The 18,671-nt window shown below is 40.9% G+C and overlaps 1 pseudogene; it reads left to right on the forward strand.

The window, feature by feature from the left end:
• Positions 1–6,245: 6,245 nt before the first annotated feature.
• On the forward strand, positions 6,246–8,393 carry LOC103254016 (annotated as a pseudogene).
• The last annotated feature ends 10,278 nt before the right edge of the window (positions 8,394–18,671 follow it).

The following is an 18,671-nucleotide window of genomic DNA, read 5'->3' on the forward strand; positions in this document are numbered from 1 at the left end:
GACTGGCTCACAGCCTCCACCCACCGCCATTCAGTAATAGCTGGAGTCTGTCTTGGCTAAGCCAAGGGAACATCTTCTGGCTTCACTGAGAAAACCTTTGCTGCTTAGCAATACGCCACCTACTTGCACTGTCACATTGTCTGGCGGGTTTGGCCTATTGTCTCACCAAGGAAACCGAATGCACCCCACTGCCCCTCCCTGCCACCTCCCAATCTCTTTTGTCCCCACAATCCAGCTCTGGAAAATATCTGAAGGCCACAGAAGTGGGAGTACGCTTTGATGTTTATATTGGCTGGCTCCTTTTCCTTTTTCCTTTTTTTTTTTTTTTTTTAAATAATCAGGGTAGTATAAAATGTGGAGAATTAACCGCATGACAGCAGCAGAGGAATTCATTAGAGGAACAGAGATGGATTCTGCTCAGATTTCAGGCTCTCAGGCAGGAGTCACAAAGGAGTAATCGTCTTCTGGTTGTTTTTAATCATTTCTTTTGTGGCACCTTTCTTGTCCATGAAAACAATCTCAGCATCCGGCTTGGGGGAGCCTGGGAACACAGGCTGTCCAAATGGTGGCTTTGATTTGGGAATTGCTATGGCAATATTCACCACTTCCTTCTAACCTCCCTTGATAAGGTAGAGCTTGTCCATCATGGAGAAGGCAATGGGCAATGCTATGTTATTTTTTAAATTTAAAGTGTTACCTGTTAAAATTTGTTTTAAAATCGGAAAAAAATGTGCATAGAATTTTACTATGGAAAATTCTCAAATAGATTATTTTAAAATGCTAAGGAACAAGAGTGTGCAAGTGTGCTCTTTTTTAATGTCTTAAGAGATGCATCCTTTCAATGAATCTCAAAGGCAACTTTCACAACTTAATTTATGCATAAAATCGTACGTGAAGGAACTTGGTAAAATAAACCAAGTATTTTCTCTATAAATGTATAAAGACAGCAGCTTGGTCCCCAGAAGCTACTGGTGATATTAAGATTTAACTCCCAGAATCCAAACTAGTTCTGCCTGCTTTGCTTAAGTAGTGGAGTTTCATTACTATTCTAATTTCTCATGAATCTTTTCTTAAAGTTCAATTATGTTAGGAAGTTTCATATTGAAACTACTTAAGAGAAAGTTTTTTCCTCAAGCACTGCCATACACTTAACATTTTCATATTTATATATAATATATTGATTTTATAAATATAAATGATTTGCATCTTATTAAAGGAGGTTCTATAAAGCCCCTCCTCAGTTATACTTTTTAGCATGGTTCCAGGTAAACATTCTACCTGAAAGCAATGAAAAGGAGAGTTTTGAATCTTAGTGCTATTTCTGGAAAGATAATTTATTAACCTGAAGTACTCATGCATATAATTATTTTAAAAACCATTTGGTTTTAATCTCCAGCTAATCCAGTCAACTTATGCTTTCATCAGACATTGAAGACCATACAAGACAGGTCTAGTATCACAAAAAATTTCCCAGGGAATATCTTCTCATGGCTCATCTTAGGGCATAGGCTATAGAACTGACTCAGAACCAGAACGTTGGCACATGTTACCTTTTCATGCTATAAACATGCAGGTACTTGTCACCAGCTTGTCAGTGCGAGGAAATACTGTATGTCTATCTTTATTGTATCAGTGATAAACAGAAAGGACTGATGACTGTGGCCTATAAAGGATGTGGGAAGCCTGATGGAAGAGCAGAAACTTCAGCAAGGCTTAAAAGGAGACATAGGGTAGTCATCAGTGACCACTTTTTGAGGATTTCTGATATAGAGACATTTGTATTGGCATAGAGGAGGCATTGAAGGCAGCATCAGAAAGGGAGAAAAAGCCAGGGAATAAAAAAGCTCATATAGACATACCTCGGAGATATTGTGGGTTCAGTTCCAGACCACTTCCATAGGGTGAATATTTTGATGAAGCTAGTCACATAGATATTTTGGTTTCCCAGTGCATATAATAGTTATGTTTACAAGATATTATAGTCTACTGAGTGTACAATAGCATTATGTCTAAAAATCAATTTCATACCTTAAAAATATGTTATGCTAAAAAAATGCTACCAATAATCTGAGCCTTCAGTGAGTCATAAACTTTTTGCGGAGATGGGTCTTGCCTCATTGTTGATGGTTGCTGATTCATCAAGGTGGTAGTTACTGAAGATTGGGAGGGCTATGGCAATTTCTTAAAACGAAACAAAAACGATGTTTGCCATATCAGTTGACTCTTCCTTTCATGAAAGATATTTGACTTCTTTCTATGAATCACTAGTGTTCTTAATGGCATCTAGAATGGTGAATCCTTTCCAGAAGGTTTTTAATTTATGTACTTTGCTAAGACCCATCAGAGGAATCACTATCTATAGCAGATATAGTCTCACAAAATGTATTTTTTAAACGATAAGACTTGAAAGTCAAAATTACTCCCTTGATCCCTGGGCTATAGAATGGATGTTGTGTTAACAGGCATAAAACATGAATCTCCTTGTACATCTCCATCAGAGCTCTTGGGTGACCTGGTACATTGTCAATGAACAATGCTGTTTTGAAAGGAATCTTTTTCCCTGAGAAGTAGGTCCCAACAGTGGGCTTAAAATAGTCAGTAAACCATACTATAAACCGATGTGCTGTCATTTAGGCTTAATGTTGTTCCACTTAGTAGAGGCAGAGTAGATTTAGGGTAACTTTTAAAGGTCCTTGCATTTTCAGAATGTCAGTGAGCACTATCTTCAACTTAAAGTCACCAACCCTAACAAAAGAGTCAGCCTGTCCTTTGAAGTTTTGAAGCCAGGCATTGACTTCCCTCTCTAGCAGTGAAAGTTATAGATGGCATCTTCTTCCAATAGAATGCTGTTTTGTTTGCCTGGAAAATCTGTTGTTTAGTGTAGCTATTCATCAGTGAGCATTGCTACATCTTCTGGATAACTTCCTGAAGCTTCTGTATAAGCACTTGCTACTTCACCTTGCACTTTGAAGTGATAGAGGTGGCTTCTTTCCTTAATCTTCATGAAGCAACCTCTGCTGGTTTCCAGTTTTTCTTCTGTAGCTTCCTCACCTCTCTCAGCCTTCATAGAATTGAAGAAAGTTAGGGTCTTGCTTTGGATTAGTCTTTGGTTTAAGGGAATGTTGTGGTTGGTTTGATCTTCTATCCAGAACATTAAAATCTCTTCCTATCAGCTATAAGGCTGTTTTGCCTTCTTGTCAGTCATATGTTCACTGGAACAGCACACTTAATTTCTCTCAAGAACGTTTTCTTCACATTCACAACTTGGCTAACTGGTGCAAGAGATCTAGCTTTTGACCTGTCTCAGGTTTCAACATGCCTTCCTTACTAAGCTTAATCATTTTCTTGCTTTTGATTTAAAGTGAGAGATGTGTAACTCTTTCTTTCCCTTGGATTATTAATTGGCCTAATTTCAGTATTGTTGTGTGTCAGGGAATAGACCCAAAGAGAGGGAGAGAGTCAGAGGAAAGGCCATTTGGTGGAGCAGTCAGAATACTCACAACATTTCATCAGTGAAATTCGCTGCCTTACATGGGTATGGTTTATGGCACTCCCCCCAAATTACAAGAGTAACCTCAAAGATCACAGATCACCATAACAAATATAATAACTTAAAAGTTTAAAGTATTGTGAGAATGACCTGAATGTGACACAGAGACCCACATGAGCACATGCTGTTGAAAAAATTGCACCAATAGACTTGTTCAATGTAATTGCTACAAACCTTTAATTTGTAAAAAAACATGATATCTGTGAAACACAATAAAACAAGGTATATTTCTAGTGTGTTTGTATACGGTAAGTAGTGAAAGATGGAATTCAGTTTAATATTTTTAAAAACATGTATTTATCCCAGGTAAATCATTAAAAGATGAGTACAAATCTGCATCTATAATTATTTTTATTTATGCTAATTATAAGAAAGAAAAATTGAAAAATGGAGAAAATACTCATGATATAGAGAGGAGTGGAAAAAAGTAGGATACATGATTCCCATTTTGTAAAATATATTTATACTTATGAAAAGGGAAAAAAAAAAAAACAGAGAGGATACAAAACAAGTTGTTAGCAGCAGTTGTATATATTCTGATACCACGAGTTACTTTGATTTTCTTTTTTGGGTTCTTTTGTGTTTTCAACTTTTTCCTACCATACAACTGCATTATTTCACAACTCAGTTTTTTTTTAAAGTTCTTCTAAGTTAGGCACTCATTTATTTAATTATTTCAATATAGAGCCCCTTGTGAAAATTTGAGATGAGTGACAGAGTGAAAATCATATTGTTGGGAGCCCATGTGATTACATGTGTAAGATGTTTTAGAGTAGGGAGCCTAGCATAGGAGTGATGAATTGTAGGAATAATTTATTGTAAAATGATATATGTTTGAAGTAGCATGATGGTAGTTGGAATTCCAAGGAAAGGGTAGATGTGACACACTATTAATGATGGATAGGATATACATGGAGATTCCTGAGGACAGGTGCAACATTCAACCTGCTGAGGAGAATAAAGTCAATACAAGATAGATTCAACTTGCCTGTGGGCTGGGATAAAAGGTTTCAATCTAGGCTTTTGGGGTTGATTTTTTTGTTTTTATTTTTTTACTTTTTATTTGGAAGTACAGAAATGATGCAAGAATAAATATAGTATGCATAATAGGTAACAGTACCTTTACCCATATTTATCTATTGTTAATGTTTTGCTACATTTGCTTTGTATTTTATTCTATCTATCTATCATGTATCTACACATATGGATATACATACATACATATAAATACATAATATTTTTCTGATCCTTTTGAGGGTTCAACATGCAGTGGGGGGAGATGGAAAATCGAAACTCATGTGAGAGAGTCAAGTGTAGTGATTAAGATCAGGAAGCTATCTACACATAGTTAGGGGTAAATACAGCTAGAGTCTGCCCAATCCTAAGGCAAGACTGTAGGAGAAAGATGCTGAAAGAGAAAAGAGCAGAGGACAATTCTGAATTTTGAGATACATTAAAAAGTTATGGTAGGAGAGCCTGTGGAAAGAGAGGTAGAAAATGCAGTCAAAAAATTAGGAGAGTCAGAACTAGGTAGAGTCATGGTGGTCAAGATGGGAAAGAAACTCAGTAGTCAGATACTGCAGAGTGATGAGAGAAAATGGAAGACTGAGACTGGGACTTTGAATTTGATATTTGGTTACCAAGATTTAAAAAATCTTGATTAAGAACTCATTTGAGATTCTTTTAGTGTATAACATTAAAGGAACAACCCAGTTCACATTAATTAATATTTGTTTAATGTTTCTGGGACATTTACATTTAGTTTTTCTTAACCTTTTAGATATGTTCACAAATTGTTTTATTTCTAATTGCATGCTAAGCAAGTTATCCTGTGTGTATAAAGTGTCCAAATCTAAGAGGCACTGTAGACAGGCTATTTTTAGGAAATTCGTGTTTTTCTTTAAAAGCTTGGTTAACATTTGGAATCAATATACAGTATAATATTTAAAAGAAAAACAATGTATTTCCTCATCCCCCAAGAGGTTTCTTAAAATAGCATGTAATCTTACCTATAGTGGGAAAAGTCTCAAATTTTATAAATTCGGTTGACTCTAACCCAGATTACCTGACCAGGAGAGCCCCCAAGAAAAAAAGGTGTGGTAAAGGTTATAGTAATGGTAATTAAGACATTTGTGTTATGCCTGCTGGCCTCACTAAAAGCAGTGACCCAGCCTGTGGCTACTGGCATCACTTCTACTGCTAAGACATGCTGTCTTTTTGGAGAGAAGTCCAAACCTAATCTTTTGCCCACTTTGAAAGCCAAAATATTCCTCTCATTCTTTTCAGGCACAGAAATGACTGAGTTTTTGCTAATGGTATCCATGTCTGTGTAACCTGTTGATGTATTAACCTGTTTTCTATGCAGCATATAAGCAATCAAAGACTTGGTTCGTTACTTCTCTTCAGAGTCATGGAGGGTTGCAAGTGTTAGAAGCTAGAAAGGATCTTTGAGGTTATCTGCTGTAAGCCCCTTACTTTCCAGAGGAAAACACCAATCCTCAGAGAGGTAAAATAATATGTCCATGGCCCCACAGCTGGAAAGTGGTAGAGCTGGAACTCAGGTCAGCTGACCCTCCACCCAGATCTGCAGCATCAGAGCATCGTTGTTCAACAGTAAGCACTCAGAGGGTAGATGGCACAGTGACCCACTGCACTTACTCTCCTCACTATCCTCGCCGTTGCTGCCGTTGCTGCCATGGGCAAAAGGGACTGGGTAGATCAGGACAAGAAGAAGTCCAAGAAGCGGTACTACAAGGACAAGGAGGAAGATGAAGACCACGTGACGGGAAACGATTCAGAAAGTGGTTCCTTCGACTGCTGGGAAGCACATGGATGAGTCTGACACCAAAGTTGATGAGTAGGGAGCCGAGGACTACAGGGTGCAGATGCTGCTGAAGGATGACCCTGCCTCCAGGACCCTCTGGGTGGCTCCTGATGGCCACATCTTCTCGGAAAACTTCTCTCCAGTTTATACATATGCTCAAGATTTTCTGGTGGCTATTGCAGAGCCAGTGTGCCAACCAACCCATGTGCATGAGTACAAACTAACTGCCTACTCCTTGTATGCAACTGTCAGCATTGGGCTACAAACCAGTGACATCGAGTACCTCAGGAAGCTCAACAAGACGAGTTCCTGATGGAATTATTCAGTTTATTAAGTTGTGTTCTGTCAGCTATGGAAAAGTCAAGCTGGTCCTGAAGCACAACAGGTACTTCGTTGAAAGCTCCCACCATGATGTTATTTAGCATCTTCTCCAGGACCCGGTGATCCGGCAGTGCCGCCTGAGGAACTCTGAAGGAGAGGCCACAGAGCTCATCCCAGAGACTTTCACAAGCAAATCTGCTATTTCTAAGATCACTAAAGGCAGCGGTGGGCCCTCTACTTCCTGGGTGACAGATGCACAGAATGACTCTGTCAACCCTGATATCAACATTGACCTGAAACCCACAGCTGTCCTCAGACCCTATCACAAAAAGAGCTTGTGGAAGATGTTTGGGAATGGGCGTGCACACTCAGGGGTCATTGTTCTTCCTTGTGTTGCCAGAAAGTCACTGGTCGGTGTGACTGCTACATGCACTGTCAGAAAACGCTGTCTGCTGCTGGGCAACTCAGCTGTGTTTGTGGAACAGTGGAAGGCCCAGTTCAAGATGTGGTCTACCATTGATGACAGCCAGATCTGCCACTTCACCCCCGATGCCAAAGACAAGCCCATAGGCTGCTCCGTTGCCATTAGCATCTACTCCATGCTGGGCCATACCATCAGAAGGTCCTGGAAGGCTGAACGAGTCATGGAGTGGCTCAAAACCCAGGAGTGGGACCTCATGATCCTGGATGAAGTGCACATCATACCAGCCACAATGTTCTGATGGGTGCTCACCATTGTATAGGCCCATTGTAAACTGGGTTTGACAGCAATCCTCATCCGTGAAGATGACAAAATTGTGGACTTACATTTTCTGATTGAGCCTAAGCTCTATGAAGCCAACTGGATGGAGCTGCAGAACAACAGCTACATTGCCAAAGTCCAGTGTGCTGAGGTTTGGTGCCCAATATCTCCTGAGTTTCACCGGGAGTATGTGGCAATCAAAACCAAGAAACGAATCTTGCTGTATACCATGAATCCCAACAAATTCAGAGCGTGCCAGTGTCTGATCAAATTTCATGAAAGGAGGAATGACAAGATTTTTGTCTTTGCTGACATGTTTACCCTTAAGGAATATGCCATTCAGCTGAACAAACCCTGTATCTGTGGGCCTACATCCCAAGGAGAGAGGATGCAAATTCTCCAGAATTTCAAGCATAACCCCAAAATTAGCACCATCTTCATATCCAAGGTAGGTGTTATGTTATTTGATCTGCCAGAAGCAAATATTCTCATTCAGATTTCAACCCCCGGTGGCTCCTGGAGGCAGAAGGCTCAGAGGCTAGGGTGGGTGCTTCGAGTGAAAAAAGGGATGGTTGCAGAGGAGTATAATGCTTTCTTCTACTCACTGGTGTCCCAGGACACACAGGAAATGACTTACTCAACCAAGAGGCAGAGATTCTTAGTAGATCAAGGTTACGGCTTTAAAGTGATCACAAAGTTTGCTGGATGGAGGAAGAAGAGTTGGCATTTTCGATGAAAGAAGAGCAGCAGCAACTCTTACAGAAAGTCCTGGCAGCCCACTGACCTTGATGCTGAGGAAGAGGTAGTGGCAGGGGGAATTTGGCTCCCGATCCAGCCAGGCTTTTTGGTGCATTGGCACCATAAGCTCCATGTCTGGGGCCAATGACACCATGTACATGGAGTACCTCTTGTCACAGAGCAAGGTATCAAGTAAACATGTGCGCTTTAGGAAATGATGCCCATATGGGTTACTTAGTTGAAGACGGCTCTTGGCGCCCTCATTGGAAAGGAATTTTCAACATAACATTTTCTTTCCACATCCATGCTTTCCTCCAACATTGACCAAACTGATCTAAACTCAGTCTCTGCTGTCTGCTGAAAAGGTGCATCAAGGATCATCTAGCATTTTAAAAAGGAGGGGAGATGATATTTTTGGGTCTCTTCAAACTTGCTGGGAAGTGAGTCATTCCTGTATATACAAATTTGTGATATTTAAGACATATTTATCTTAATGTTCTCCTGAATAAGCAGAAATGGACCATTTCAAATATTTAATTTAAAAAAAAACAGGAAGATCTCTTTGGGGTTTTGCATCATACCTACATGTTGGGCACTGAATCTGCAAATACAAGCTGCCTGTAGAGCTGTGTGTGCTCAGCAGCAGGTTAGTGGCCAGCACCCACGAGCAACCTCTATGAGCAATCTGAAAGTAAAATCTCAGCAGAATTGAATGTAATCTGTGGGGATTTTTGATAGGCTCGTCTTGAGGTAAAGTTCTGTCTTGTTGAGTGAATTAAGATGTTTTCTAGGTTGTAGCACTCTGCAGAAGGCTTTTTTCTCTTTCATAATAGACGACCCAGTTTGGGGAAGGAAGATTTTGGCATCCTTAACATTGCGAGACTTAAGAACATCAAATTCAAACATTATATATATATTTTTTTCTTCCACTAGAGAATAATTCTACACTAGTACTCAGCTATCTAATACTTTGGCAATGTTTCCATTTCATCTGGTTTCACTCAGTAATTATTTATAGAATTCTAAGTTCTATGAAAAGACATTGGCCTTCCTAAGTTTAGGGCTGTGACAGAGGGCACAGCAACCATTGTTGATGTCCCTGCCATAGCCTTTGCTGGCTTCCAGGTTCTTCTGTTTTCACAGCTTCACTAATATTCTCTCAGAGGAAGTTCTGCCTCCCCTGAAGACTTCCTTCCAGAAGATTATTTTTCCCAAGAGAATTTAAAAATTTTCTTATTCCCTTAATTGCCTTATTCCTTTAATTTTTCTCCAACATTTGAAAGAGCTAAAGTGAGGGCAAGGAGAAAGAAGAATATTTCGATCTGAAAAATGTCCTGGTCCCCTTTAAATCTACTTTTGGGAGGATGATTTTACAATGTTTTGTAACCTTAGGAATCTCCTGCCCTTTGGATATGCATGCCTTAACTACCATCATGTTGGAATAGAAGGCGCTGTGTTTAGGCATCAAAGATAGGAATTACACTGAAAAATTTCAGTGATAATTTTCTTATTTTAACCTTGGTTTTCTTCTCCTGCTAATCTTTTAAAGTGAATATTAAAGGAAGTTCCTTGCCAGGCTGTACTATTTCTCCAGGGAATGAAGCACATGATTTTTTCCTTATTTGGCACTGGAATGTCATCAGGCTATATGAATCTGAGTGAAATGCACTCTAGGAATATCTTCCGAATAGTTCTATATTTAGGAAAGTTGAGACCAGGTAACAAGGAATCTATTCAATGGTACCACAATTTTTATATACCATGCCTGAAGCAAATAAAGGTGATCAGTACTTGTGTTGCAGGATTCAAATACTCCAGAGCCAAATAGATAAGACTGCTTTAAAAACGATCTTGTACATGTGATATTAAAAAAAAAAAGATGTTAGGATGACACCATAGCTTTTTATGTATATACCTCACCTGGATTTGAGCTAATTAAGGATAATGAAGTGATCCGTGTGTGTGTCTTGGTTTCTTTCAGTGAAGTCTGGGTGGACCGTAGCATCACCATCTGCAGCAGCAGTGGCAGCAGTAATGGTAGTGAAGTCTGAGTGGGCTGCAGTAGCAGGAGCAGAAGTAATGAACTGTAGGTGGGCTGTAGTAATTACCGTGGTAGCATGGAAAAAGCTCTGAACTTGAAATAGTTTCCTTACATGTAACAAAATGGACACCAACCTCACCTCACAGAGTTTATGTGAGGATTAAAAGAGAAAATACTTGGGAAAGTGCTTTGCAATATCCACAGCACTCTGCAAAAGCCAGAAAATATGCTTGTGATCAATATCATGATGACGTGGAGTGAGTTATTCCCCAGATGTTCATGACAAGGTTGTCCAAAAAGGACAGGTAGGTCACTTGACCAAACAGAATTCTGAAAGTATTATAGAAACTCCTAGGTTGAGTCGCTGAGTAAACGAAGGGCCGTGAGAAGTGTGCTCCACTAAAAATGTTCATTTCATTTTCACATTCCATACTTCACCAACAGGATGGTCTCACTTCATTTCCAGTCACTTTTGCTTTCAAGTTCTCAAGCTTTGGTTTAGTGTCAGTTGTGTTCCCACATTAAGCATTTGCATTGTCTTCCTTGATCTTCACTCTGAGAAGTCTGTTTCCCTGAATAATACATCGTGGTCAGAACAAGAGTGTTGCTCATGGTGCATTTCCTAGGAAGGAAGGTCTAAAATCTTAAGTGGCCTAGCTCAGAACATTCTTTGCGACCCCTTCCCCCCCAGCCTCCCCACCCAGTGCCTAGTGACCCTAAGTTATTTGAAGGCAGGGCTGCTTCCACTGTTCATTCAAGGGCCTGACTCCCTGTCTGCAGGGAGCTCTCTGATCACATTGCCTTCCCTCCACCCCCTTTCCCCACTGAAACCAATGTTTGGAGAAGAGAGAACAATGAAAAGAACATCTCAAGTCCTATTTTTGTGCTACCTTCACCTTTGTGTACTGCCAGCTGAATATGGGACACACGTCTTTAAGGGTAAGAAAGAAGAATTAAAAAATAAGATAGTAAGAGAGCTCCAAATTGTTTTAAGTGAGTTAAAGGGCCTAGGCCAGAGTTAATTACATTGTAGAGTATAGACTAGAGGGAGGGCTACTCAAGAACTTGGTTGAGAAATATGTTAATATGTAAAACCATTAGGGCATATATCAGAGCAGAGTTGTGAAAAGTCGCCTAAAGAAAGTGATCATCCCTCGGTCAGAGACTGGCCTAAACACAAATAATGCACCAGTGTGTCAGAAAGGGAGCCGGTCAACATCAGAAGCACGCGAAGGTCAGCACTGGTATACCCACAGTAATTCTGCCCATAGTGTCTGTCCATGAAAAAGTGAATGTTGGCAGTCTTCAACATTTCAGTGCCACTGGCAAGGGTCCTTCTTTGTTGGAAATTCAAGTTAACATTCAAGTTCTAGGGCAAACTCCTCTTATTCTGATAGCCTGTGCTTACAGCTTGCCTCTGTAGAGAGAACTGTCAGAAGAGGCAAATGCTGTAGTCAGACTGTTAGGAATATCTGGTCTGTGTAATAGATATAGAACTGTTGTAAATCAACAAATTGGCATTCTGGTTTGCTCCCCAGTTTACTGTGAACTTTGTTAGGGTGAGACTTCATGCCTAAGTTTGGTCAGCTCTGGGATACTGGCAATGTCTAGTTTCTGTGCCTGCAAAGCTGGGACTGGATCCCAGCTTTGTAATAGGGCACTTGGTTGGAAGTTTGGACTCTAGGATTTGATTTGGGTTTCTTACAAGCTGTATGATGTACACCTGCTTCCCTCTCATAAAGAGATTGTCATAAATCAGCCTCAGAGGACTGTCTTGAGGATTAAATTAGACAACCCATGTGAAATACTTGGCTCAGAGCCTTACATCTAGCTGTTATTTTCATCATCAACAACAGCAAGGTAAATGCCACCTTGTGTGACTTTTGGTCACACAAATTGGTCAGCAAATTGGAATGACCTGGAACTCCTCTAACTCACTACTGGGACCTTTCCATTGGAACCACAGCAGAGGGTAGTGAAGAACTTGCTGGTGTGATCACATCATTTATGAGAAACTACAGCAATAGGGTATGCTGCCAGAAGAATGAAAAAGGCTTGACACCATTCTAATTTTGAAAAACTAGAGTGAAGAAGAAAGCATATTCCAGAATGTACAGGACATTTAATCTTCAGCAAAATTAGAGTAAATCATTACGTAGTTGCTTGTAAGAAAAACATGATTATCAGGAGCCAATATGAGCTTACTAACAGCAAAGCAAGCCAGGCTCGGTGGCTCAACCTGTAATCTCGCGCCTTGAGAGGCTGAGGTGAGTGGATTGCCTGAGCCCACGGGTTCGAGACCCGCCTGGGCAACTTGGCGAGAACTCATCTCTACAATAAATCAAAAAATCAGCTGGGCGTGGTAGCGCATGCCTGTAATTCCAGCTACTCGGAAGGCTGAGGCGGAAGGATCCCCAGAGCCCAGCAGGTCGAGGCTGCGGTGGCCGGGAGTGGCCACTGCACTCCAGTCTAGGCGACAGAGTGAGACTCCAACTCAAAAAACAAACAAATAAACAAAAAACAGCAAAGCATTCCTATTTCTAGCATCCTTTCAGTCTTTCACAGTTCATCTCATTGGTTATGAGAATGTCAAAGTGTGGATTTTTATTCTGAGAGGTGTTTGGCAGAGTTTTTTTGTTTTTTTTTTAATGATATTCTTGTTGTCTTGTTGAGGTTCATTAAGTAGATTCATAGCTACTTGAACAAATGTTCCCTGGCAGTTGTGAGCTAATTGATGGATTGATGTCCATCTGGAAGGAGGTCATCAGGGTAAGCCTCAGGAATCTGTCTACTGATTCTGTTTGTTCTATCTGATTTTCACATTTAAAAAATTTGATGAAAACACAAAAGATGAGCTTTTGTAACATATGGTTGACTCAGAGTTGAAAGAGAGGGCTAATACGTTGAATAAGTGAGACAGGATTTTTAGAAAAAGATCTGTGTAGATTGATGAATGGATTTGCTAATGACGACCATAAGTAACATTTTTTGAGCACTTACTCTGTGCCAGGTAGAATGTTAAATATATTATATATGGATTCTCTCCTTTAATTCTCACAGTAATTTTCTGAGGTATATAAGAGGGGCAACCAGAAAAAAAAAACTAGAATTATTTTTTGGAGGGTGGGCCCCATGTAGTACAGGATTCCCCAGCCAGATAAGTGTTCTAGGAACCCATTGGCATCTGTGTGTCAGCTAGCATTGTTGTGAGACTGCATTCAGCTTCAGTGAAATTTTTTTGGAGATTCTTTCAACGTGTTTGCCCATTTTATCATGGGTGATTTACAAGTGTACCTGCCCACACCGTGCTGAGTGTCCAGCAGTTTTTGACCAAAAATGGCATGACCCCATGCCCCACCCTCCCTATTCACCTCTGATCTCACCCTAAGTAACTTGTTTTTGTTGTTTCCCTGGATGAAAGAATTCCTCAAAGGGAAATGTTTTGCTGATGTGGAAGAGGTGAAACAAAAAATAGTAGAAGCACTAAAAGGCATCAAAATCGACAAGTTCAAAGACTGTTTTGAGCAGTGGAAAAAGCATCTCAATAGGTGTATTGCATCAAACAGGGATGGAGAACTGACACTTAAACATGTAAGAATAAATACACAGTTTTTTATAAATAAATCCCAGGTTTTGGGGGATTCCTCCTTATATACTCCTAATATTCTACTCTATAAGTAGATATAGAGGTTCACAGATGTTAAATCAATCACTCAAGTCCTATAGCTGATAAAGGCACAGGTGGCACAAGAGCCATTTGTTGTTTGTCACCAAAGCTCATGCGCTTAACCACTGTATTATGCTACTAGACTCAGTGACTCAAAGTTTTACAGGGGTCATTGTAAAGTCCTGGACTTAGGTGAACAAAGTATTACATTAAGTCTTAAAGGAAGGAGGAAGCTTGGCTTGATAACAAGTAACAGAAAAAAGATTTAGGAGCATCAATTGATAGGAACTTCAGTGTGATTCAATATTAAAATGCAAATTTTTTTTTTTTTTGAGTTGGAGTCTCACTCTGTTGCCCAGACTGGAGTGCAATGGCCGCTCCCAGCCACCGCAGCCTCGACCTGCTGGGCTCTGGTGATCCTTCCGCCTCAGCCTTCCAAGTAGCTGGAATTACAGGCATGTGCTACCACGCCCGGCTGATTTTTTGATTTATTGTAGAGATGAGGTCTCGCTGCCCAGGCGAGTCTTGAACCTGCGGGCTTAGGCAATCCACTCACCTCAGCCTCCCAAAGGCGCAGGATTACAGGCTGAGCCACCGAGCCCGGCTGCAAATTTTTTTAAAAAAGAACAATGAATCTGAATCTGAGCTTTGTGTTATTAGAACATAGTGCTGTGAGTCAGTAGTGGCCATAGTTGTTCCATGCTCCAATAGACCATGTCCAGAGGACCAGGTCAGGCCAGTCCTTAAGGGGTCCTTGTCCATTACAATCTAGAGACTAAGAGAACTGGATTTATATCCTAAGAGGAGGAATGGTGAACTCCAGGTGTTGTCCTGGAAGAAGAAAAACCAGAGAGGAGTATGAAGACCACTTCCAATGTTAACAGGGTTTCATGATGAGAGTAGAGTTTATTGGTGTTTAAGAGAACCAGTCACTTTCTCCTCATTCCCTACTGAGAAATAGACTCCATCAGACTGATGGAGAGCAAAATGTCAGCTTTATTTCAGTAAAGCAATATTAGAGAATGTGGCTTGACCTGTGGCTACAACCAGGCTTTTTATCCCCTTCCCCAGTGAACCCACTCTCAGAGTCAGGCATGGCCGCTGGACACCTGCAGGCCTTTGCTGGCAGGGGCTGGGCATTTTCTGGGTGAGAAAGGAGGAGACCATGTGCATCCTAAGGCCAAGAGTCTGCCTGACTTCTTGAGTCTGAATGAGAGACCAGAGAGCCTAGTTCACACCTGCACAAAAATTCTTCTATTAATCTTTGAAGAAGGCTACAAGAAAAGGCCAGGATGTTATTCCCCTCGTGGAAACCTTAGCACACGGGGATTGTGTCACTCCTGGCATTTGTCAATCTAACTCCGGTGGGGCAGCCAAGCCAGTGAGGCTCTCTTGTCCCTGAAATGTTTGGCCTCTGAGCAGAATGGTATGAAAAAGACTCTTGTAGCTTTTACGGTGGCAGGGGGTATCTAGATAACTTTTAAGGCTCCCCTCCCTAAGATTATTTTGAGATCAGTTAAGACACACATTGATAAACAAAAGAAACTCCGAAGTGAAGCAAATCCATAGCTGAAGGGATCAGTTTGAGCAGTGAGCCGTGGCCCATCTTCTAAGTGCTATGGTCATCAGGTTCTGGAGTGGCTGTGCTCTAGCTTCTTGTTTACCACTGTTTTGAGTTAAAGGGAATGCAGTATACACATTTATGCACATGGCACTTCACAGAATAGAAGAGGCCAACTTCTGCCCTCTGATAGCCACATGCAACAAATATAGCTTGTGTCCTTCCCTCAGGACACAATTTGTAAGCCTCTTTATATTGCGTGGTGCTGTAGCAACAATTCCCAGTTTTGTGGTCAATCTGTGAAATCAGCCTTTTTTTTATTTCAACTTTGTTGTTGTTTTGCCTTTATGCTATGAATTAAATGAATCCTTAGGGGTTCCAATTACATTATGGAAAAAAAGAACTTAGAGTTCCGAGAACCTTGCAGAACAGTTTGTTTTCCTCTGCTAGGTATCAAATCAGAATTTGATTATCATTTTCAAAAAATTTTAAGAATTGTCCCTGTTTCCTAAATGGCAGAGAGAGTATATCCAGTTCCCTCCTAAGTTGGATCATCCTATTAACCCCATATTCATATGTGGCATTTTACATTTTATAAAGTGCTGTTTTACACACAGTCTTTGTCACTGATAATCATGTGGGGAAAGTCAGGCAGAGGAGGCAAGACAGGTATTCTTCTCCCATCTCAGAAGCAGGAACATGGAACTCAGAGCATGGTGGTGCTAACAATGACAACCGATATTTTCTGATGTAAACTCTGTGCCAGTTCCCTGCAGTAATACCTGTAAGCCCTGTCGTGGTTCCATGAGGTAGGAACTGTTATCCCCATTCTGAGATGGAGAAGCTGTGATTCAAAAAGTAACTGACCCAAGGTCACACAGTAGTAAGTAGAAGAACCAGAGTTAGACCTGGGCTTTTGATTCTGAAATTCTTACTCTGAATCATTAGATTTTTTTTTGCCACTGGAGAGGTTATGGCCACTGGCTGCCCTATAGCTTAGGCCAGTCCAGAGCCTATCTTTAGACTGCCTGGCATATCTTCTATGTCCTATAGCTACTTCCCTGGCTTTCATTAACTTTGGGCTTTTTCAGTACATACAGAGAAAGCAAATGAAAACCGAGGCCACTTTTGCTCTTATAACATAGAGGAACCTATTCGGCACCAAAGAGAAACTAAAAAATCTTCAGAGATTTTTAAGTGCCCTGTTTTCTCTTCATATTCTGTTTATTCTTCACCACCACCACCACCACTACCACCAATAGTGATTCACATGTGGGCCTGTTCCAGGTACACCTATTTTACTTCCTTTGGCATTTATAGAGGCAGTAAGTTTCTCAACTGACTTTTGGGAAATTAATTCTCACATTACCCATAGCAGAAAAATAAATAAGTTAATGAGGTTCAGTGGAAAGAGCTTAGACCAACCTTTGGCATCAGCTCAAGCAGAGTTAGAAATCCCAGCTCATCCTCTTCCTAAAAGAGGAAGCTTAAATGAGTTACTGAATCTCACCAAAAACCTATGTAAGCTTTTTTTTTTTTTTTTTTTTTGAGACAAGGTCTGACTTTGTCGCCTAGGCTGGAGTACAGTGGCACAACCCCATCTCAGCCTCCTGAGTAACTAGGACTACAGGTGTGTGCCACCACACCCGGATAATTAAAAAAAATTTTTTTTTATAGAGATGAGATCTTGCTATGTTGCCTAGGCTGATCTCGAATCCCTGGACTCAAGCAATCCTCCTGCCTTGGCCTCCCAAAGTGCTAGGATTATAGGTATGAGCCACTGTGACCGGTCTATTTATGCATGTTTTTAAATTTTAAATATGTGGGGTACAATTCAGGATTAGGTATACAAATGTTCATTATGCAGGTACCCTTGTTGATGAGGTGTGCCACCACCCCCTTACCCTCCTCCACCTCCCCTGGCAGTTTTCCACTGCTACCAAGTGGAGAGAACACTTGACTCGTGGGTTTGTTAAAAAGAACAAAATGGACCGGGCTCCGTGGCTCAGTCTGTAATCCCAGCACTTTGAGGTGAGTGGATTGCCTGACCCCACGGGTTCGAGACCCGCCCGGGTAACTTGGCAAGACCTCATCTCTACAATAAATCAAAAATTAGCCAGGCATGGTAGTGCGCCCTATAGTTCCAGCTACTTGGAAGGCTGAGGCAGAAGGATTGCCAGAGCCCAGCGGGTCGATGCTGCGGTGGCCGGGAGTGTGCCACTGTACTCCAGTCTGGGTGACAGAGTGAGACTCCAACTCAAAAAAAAAAAAAAAAAAAAGAACAAATGGAAAAGGTAGTTAAGCATTTATATGGCAGGTGCTATGCTTGTATTTGCCTCACTTAATCCTCATGACAACCCTAGGAGGTACTATTATCACCTCTTGACAAATAAGGAAACTGAATCTTAGGAGATGTGATAACTTTCCCAAAGTGAATTCTACCTTAGTGTTTTGGAAAAGCTTAAGGGGGCATCAAATCATACATACCTATTTAAGTTTCTCAAAAACCATGAAATAGCACAAGACTTTCCAAAAGCTTTCCCAAATAAGGTTGTCAGAGTCTTCTTAAAGAATCCCATCTAAGTTCTGTTATCCAGCTTCACCTTTTTATTTGTTGCCATAAAATTAAATCTAGACTTACAAAGAAATATTTCAAAATGTATATGGTAATTCCTCTGTTGTGTGGGTTTATGTATCACCTACTCCATCATCAGAGATTAAGAGGTGTGTAAGTACTTAGGTAAGATCCCATTTCCTTGGACTTCCTCACCCCCATCAGTAGGGGACAAGGGGAACCTGGACAGTAATCCTTCTTTGACCCCACTTGACCTAATCACCACTATTTGCCTCCAACAATCTACTCTCATGAGGCATGAAGCCTTTGATCATTGTTTAGATTAGTCAGTGTAAAAAGCCTGGCTTGTAGGAAACCCTTCACCTCCCAAACTCCAGTTCCTGTACTCCATTTCTCCCCAAGTTCTGTGTCTCCTGGAATTCAGAATTTGTCACCAGCAAAATCTTCTATGTCCTGAAACCTTCTCAGAACATTTCCTTCAGCTTCTAACTCTAACAGAAATCTGGCTGTCTCCTAAGTGTTCTGCCTCCCTGCCACCCTCTGAAGCAGTAGCAGTGTTACTTTCCCCAGTCTCCTGCCTCAAAGAGGAGGTAGACGTAGTGTCTCTTGTTCTTCACTGCTGCTTTCAGACCATCCTTCATCTCCTCCCCCC

This window comes from Carlito syrichta, unplaced genomic scaffold (assembly GCF_000164805.1).
Source record: "Carlito syrichta isolate Samal-C Ts95f unplaced genomic scaffold, Tarsius_syrichta-2.0.1 Scaffold262294, whole genome shotgun sequence".
NCBI lineage: Eukaryota > Metazoa > Chordata > Mammalia > Primates > Tarsiidae > Carlito > Carlito syrichta.